This window comes from Cololabis saira, chromosome 13 (genome assembly GCF_033807715.1).
Source record: "Cololabis saira isolate AMF1-May2022 chromosome 13, fColSai1.1, whole genome shotgun sequence".
In the NCBI taxonomy this organism is placed as follows: Eukaryota; Metazoa; Chordata; class Actinopteri; order Beloniformes; family Belonidae; genus Cololabis; species Cololabis saira.
Window position 1 is genome coordinate 35,670,942 of NC_084599.1, and position 6,014 is coordinate 35,676,955.

Below are 6,014 nucleotides of genomic sequence, written 5' to 3' on the forward strand. Positions count from 1 at the left end.
AATGTTTGTTTTTTTAAATACATTTATGGAATTACTCTGTGTCTCTTTGTATTGATTATTCTATTACTTAATACATATAGAATAACTACAAATGAAAATCAGAACAACATGATCGATTTCCCTAGTTATAATAACTACAACTACACTGCAAAAACTGAAAATCTTAACAAGAATATTTGTCTTATTTCTAGTTAAAATGTCTAATTTTTAGTCAAAAAAAATCTAATTACATTTAAGACAAGACTCAAAAACAACCATTTTTACCTGCTTCAAGTAGATTTTCACTTAAAATAAGTAGAACAATCTGCCAGTGGAACAAGATTGTTTTGCTTGTAATGAGAAGATAAATCTTGTCCCACTGGCAGATTTTTCTACTTATTTCAAGTGAAAATTTACTTGAAACAGGTGAAAATTGTCAAATAACAAGTTATTTTTCTGGTAATGACTCTTGTTTTAAGTGTAATGAGATTTTTTGACTAAAAATGAGACATTTTAACTAGAAATAAAACAAATATTCCTGGTAAGATTTTGAGTTTTTGCAGTGAGCGAGACTGCATTTGAAAAAGTTCCAATTTTCTTGATGTGATGAGTGTGATGAGTATTTGCTGGACGTGTTGATTGATACTCTAGTTAAGTTCTGTGACTCGTAACCTTGCCATACCTTAGCTTTGACTGAATTGACGCCACTGTTCAGATCCCCCTTCAGATCCTGAAATATAGTTTTTTTAATTCATTTTTATTTTTTTATTTGATTAGTTTGCACATAATAAAAGTGACACTTGCAATCAAAATAGTAAAACAAATGTGACAGGAGAGGTCAAAAAGCCAACAGGCTTATGCAGCGGACCTCCCCTCAATTTAGGAAGTAAAACAGTAATTACAAAAAATCAAAAACAAAAACACAAGACGAAGACTATAAACAAAAAACAAAGAAGGTTAGACTACATAATTACAGATCATCAACACACAAAAAATAAACAAAAACAAACAAAAAAAACAAAGAAAACTTTTTTTAAATGTGAATTAAATTTTATTAAATTTATTTATTTATTGGTTTATTTGACAGGGACAATGCACATCAATAAAACATTGCTGTAAATGTGCCAGAGTTAGCCAAGAGGCTATTTTTCATCTGTAGTCCCTGGACAGATGTAGTACAGTACAGAAAAGATACAGAAAGTACAGAAAAGTACAAAAGTACAGAAATACAAAAAGGTGCAATTAAGTTTTAAGTTTTAGTGCTGACAGAGCTGAGTATTAATCAACCATTTCTTCAAATGAGCTCTAAATAAACTGTATGTGTCCAGTTCTCTGATAGTTGCAGGGATGGAGTTCCATTCTTGTGCAGCTTTAACAGAGAATGTAGACTGACTGAAAGCACTTTTTTCTGAGTGGAATAATACAATCTCCTCTTGCTGCACCTCTTGTGAACCGATCAGCAGTTTTTCTAATATTGACAAAGTGTCTGAGTGGAGGAGATTGTACATTTCTTTTAAAAATCTCTAGAGAAGCAGAGCTTTTGATAATGTGAGATTTGGAGTTCCATATCTGTACACCGTGATATCTGAGGGAAAACTGGCCGTGTTTATAGTTCTGCGTTATATCGACGCAGACCCTACGCCGTAGGCTCTGCGTTGAAGTAACGCGGTACCATAAATCAGCCTTTAGACGCTGCCATTCATATGTTTTTCCTGTGTCTTCTGGTTAGAATTAAGAAACTGGTTACTACTTAGAATAGAGGACATACCAGTCTTTGATATCTCTCATATTTTTTTCTATATAGATAACTTGAAGTCGAATGTATCTGACATAATAAATATAGTTATACTTATGGGTAAATATCATATTCAGTGTAGTAAGTGGAGGAATAGCATACCCTCCTATGATTGGTTTTTAAATTATTCTTCTTATCCCGGGGTCTATGACTATGTCTCTCGGCTGGCCTGGGAACGCCTCGGACTCCCCCCGGAAGAGCTGGAGGAAGTGTCTGGGGTGAGGGAAGTCTGGGCATCTCTGCTGAGGCTGCTGCCCCTGCGACCCGGCAACGGACAAGCGGGAGAAGATGAATGAATCTTCTTATCCCTAAGAAAAATAGACTCCAACAAAATGGCTAAAACGATTTGTGATGATATATCTTATTTTCTGCTTTTTTGATGCATGCATAAGTCCATGCTCCTCTTTTTGGCACTTTTGTTTACTGTTATCATTTTATAGTTTGCACTTTATAAAAACCCCTGTTTGTCTTTTATTTCAATATATAGTTAATTGTTTTTCTATATAGCTCTATATTTGACACCATCTCATCTTATGTTTACTACTATCATCCTTACGAGAAGATGTTTAATTACTGTTCTACAGGACTGTCTCAGAAAATTAAAATATTGTGATAAAGTCCTTTATTTTCTGTAATGCAAAAATGTCATACATTCTGGATTAATTACAAATCAACTGAAATATTGCAAGCCTTTTATTATTTTAATATTGCTGATCATGGTTTACAGCTTAAGAAAACTCAAATATCCTATCTCAAAAAATTAGAATATTCTGGGAATCTTAATCTTAAACTGTAAACCATAATCAGCAATATTAAAATAATAAAAGGCTTGCAATATTTCAGTTGATTTGTAATGAATCCAGAATGTAGGACATTTTTGTTTATTTAATTGCATTACAGAAAATAAAGAACTTTATCACAATATTCGAATTTTCTGAGACAGTCCTGTATGTTGTTTTATTGTGTTCAATAAAGAAGACAAAAAAAAAAGGAGACGCTGCCAGTGATTACGTCACCCACGTGATTGCTCACCTGGTGCACCTGAGAATAATCCCGCGTGAGTGTGAGGTACAAAAGGATCGGGGCAGGTGTTTGTCAGCTTTGCCAGTGGAGTTCAAGGTAGGTATCAATGACGGCCAGTCTGGGGAGCGTTTGGGTTTGTTTGACGCTTGAACGGGGAAAAAAAGACCGCGGCTGAATTGGTTTGATAATGGATATTGGATATTCGACATTCAAAGACATCCATTTAACTTGTGATACATACCACCGATTTTGGTCACATTGCTTGTGATGCGTTCATGGTCATTCTAGACTATATATCACAAGAGAGTAATTATTATAAAATCATATTATGGGCTGATTTAATGTGGTTTTATGAATTCAACACCCATAAAACTTGATACATACCACTGATTTATCAGTGGTATGGATTAATCAGCCCATAGTATGATTTTTTTTTTTTTTTAATAATTACCGTCTTGTGATATATAGTCAGGGCTGCACATAAGTGGGCCGCCAGAGCGCATGCGCCGTCAAAATCCTCAATGCGCTGTCAATCTAGTGCTGCGAAGCGCTTTTGCGTACCAACAGCTGGGGCTCATATTATTGGTTGTGGCCAGACCAGAATACTAATATTAAAACATCTATTGCGAGAGCTTTTCCCCAGAACCGCCACTCAAAGTTAGTACTGGCCAATCACAGCGCGTCCTTACTCCCCCTCCCATACTCGTTGCAGCGGTGAGGAAGAGAGTTAAGGATAAGCTTTACTGAACAAACCCCGTCACGTCTAGTCAAAATGTCCAAGAAGCAAGCGCCATTAAGTAATTATTTTGGCGTTCCACCACCACCAACTACAAAGAGACGCCAAACTAAACCACTACCCGTGGATAGAAACAGAAAACGTGTCTTCGCCGAGAAGTGGCTGCATGATGTTGTTACGCGGCGACGCGCACCGTACGTTCGCGGTCCCGCGTATCCTACCCCGTAAGCTCTGCGTTGATGCAACGCGGAACCATAAATCAGCCAGCGTCCGTCACTGCGTGCAGCAGTTACCTGCAGCAGCAAGACGCTGCTCTGATTATGGCTCACAGTTTATTAAAACCCCAAATAAAAAATAAATTAGAGAATATTTTATGAAATCAATAAACAATTCCATCATCAAAATTATAACAAATAAAGGTTCAACATATCTTGCTTTGCATGTAATAAGAATAGGTAATATATTAGTTTCACCTTTTAAGTTGAATTATTGAAATAGATTAACTTTTACACCATATTCTAGTTGAATTATTGAAATAAATTAACTTTTACACCATATTCTAGTTGAATTATTGAAATAAGTTAACTTTTACACCATATTCTAGTTGAATTATTGAAATAAGTTAACTTTTACACCAAATTCTAGTTGAATTATTGAAATAAGTTAACTTTTACACCATATTCTAGTTGGATTATTGAAATAAATTAACTTTTACACCATATTCTAGTTGAATTATTGAAATAAATTAACTTTGTAAAAGACTATATTGAGCCATTCATCTTTATAAGTGAATAAATATCGTTTTGCCTATAACTTATTCCTGCATCCCTCTTTTATCGATCCGGCGAGACGGGTCACCGCGTTTTTGGAGGCCCAAGTCACATATCCAGGGTCTCCTCTGAGCACCAGACCAAAATAATTATGTGCAGCCCTGTATATAGTCTGGATGACCATGAACACATCACAAGTGGTTTGAAAAAAATCGGTGTTATGTATCACAAGTTTTATGGGTGTTGAATTCATTAAACCACATTAAATCAGCCCATAATATGATTTTTTTAATAATTACTGTTTTGTGATATATAGTCTAGATGACCATGAACACATCACAAGTGGTTTGACCAAAATCAGTGTTATGTATCACAAGTTTTATGGGTGTTGAATTCATTAAACCACATTAAATCAGCCCATAATATGATTTTTTTAATAATTACTGTTTTGTGATATATAGTCTAGATGACCATGAACACATCACAAGTGGTTTGACCAAAATCAGTGGTATGTATCACAAGTTTTATGGGTGTTGAATTCATAAAACCACATTAAATCAGCCCATAATATGATTTTATAATAATTACTCTCGTGATATATAGTATAGATGACCATGAACACATCACAAGCAATATGACCAAAATCGGTGGTATGTATCACAAGTTAAATGGATGTCTTTGAATGTGGAATATCCAATATCCAATATCAAACCAATTCAACCGCGGTGAAAAAAAGAGTTTATTTAACAAATACTGGGAGTGGGCGAGATTACCTCACGGGTAACCCGAATTAACTGACCCCTTTAACATTTAAGAGTAATTTTACGTTTTTTTGAAGTGTCTTTAATTAGAAAATGTGTTTAATCAATGTGGCCCCGACGTTACAACTCAGTCTCGACAAAACCCCAGATTTTTATTGATCTAATTTAAACCCACATCTGCAGAGTTTCGAGAAGAGCGTACTACAGGTGGAACCAGTTACTGTCCCAGTACAAAACCACGACCGAACCAGGAGTTTCCAAGGTGGTAGACTGACATATTTCTGTGTTTTCCTTAATGCATGCTCCATAATCTCTCTTTCTCTGTTTTATGATTTTGTGGGTGTCTATATTTTTCCAGCTCTGGAGTGCTGTGCTGAAGATGGTGAAGAAGATAACCAGCCTCTACAGTCCTGGGAAATAAAATGTTTGAACATTGTCTCGTTTATTCACTCATCGTGCAAGTTATGTTCAAAAACGTATTCCAATAATGAAGAATAGTACAGAGTTTAGTAATTAACATAATTGGTGTTTCAAGTCTCAGGGAGCTCACAGGAAGGAAAAAGGTTATCCTATAAATGCAAATGTTTTTTTAATTACTCATTTTAATTCCCCTCGAGGCTACTGCTAATTTCTGTTTTTATTGCATTTATAGTCTTATTTATTTTATATATTTTTTGCTCCTTTAATCAGTGTTGTGCACTGTTAAGGCGACCTTAAGTGCCCTGAAAGGCGCCTTAAATAAATGTATTAAAACAAAATCAGTGGCTCGATGACACATTGCCATCAGAGGACTAGTTTCCGCGTGTTCTTTCTTTTTAAATACATTTAATGTTTAACATATACATTTAAACTACACATTTAATCTAGTGCCATCTTGAATAAGCGTCATGGCTTCGCGCCGTGACGTCATCGCGTGTGAAGCGCTGCCGGCGCCTCTCGCGAGACTTCAG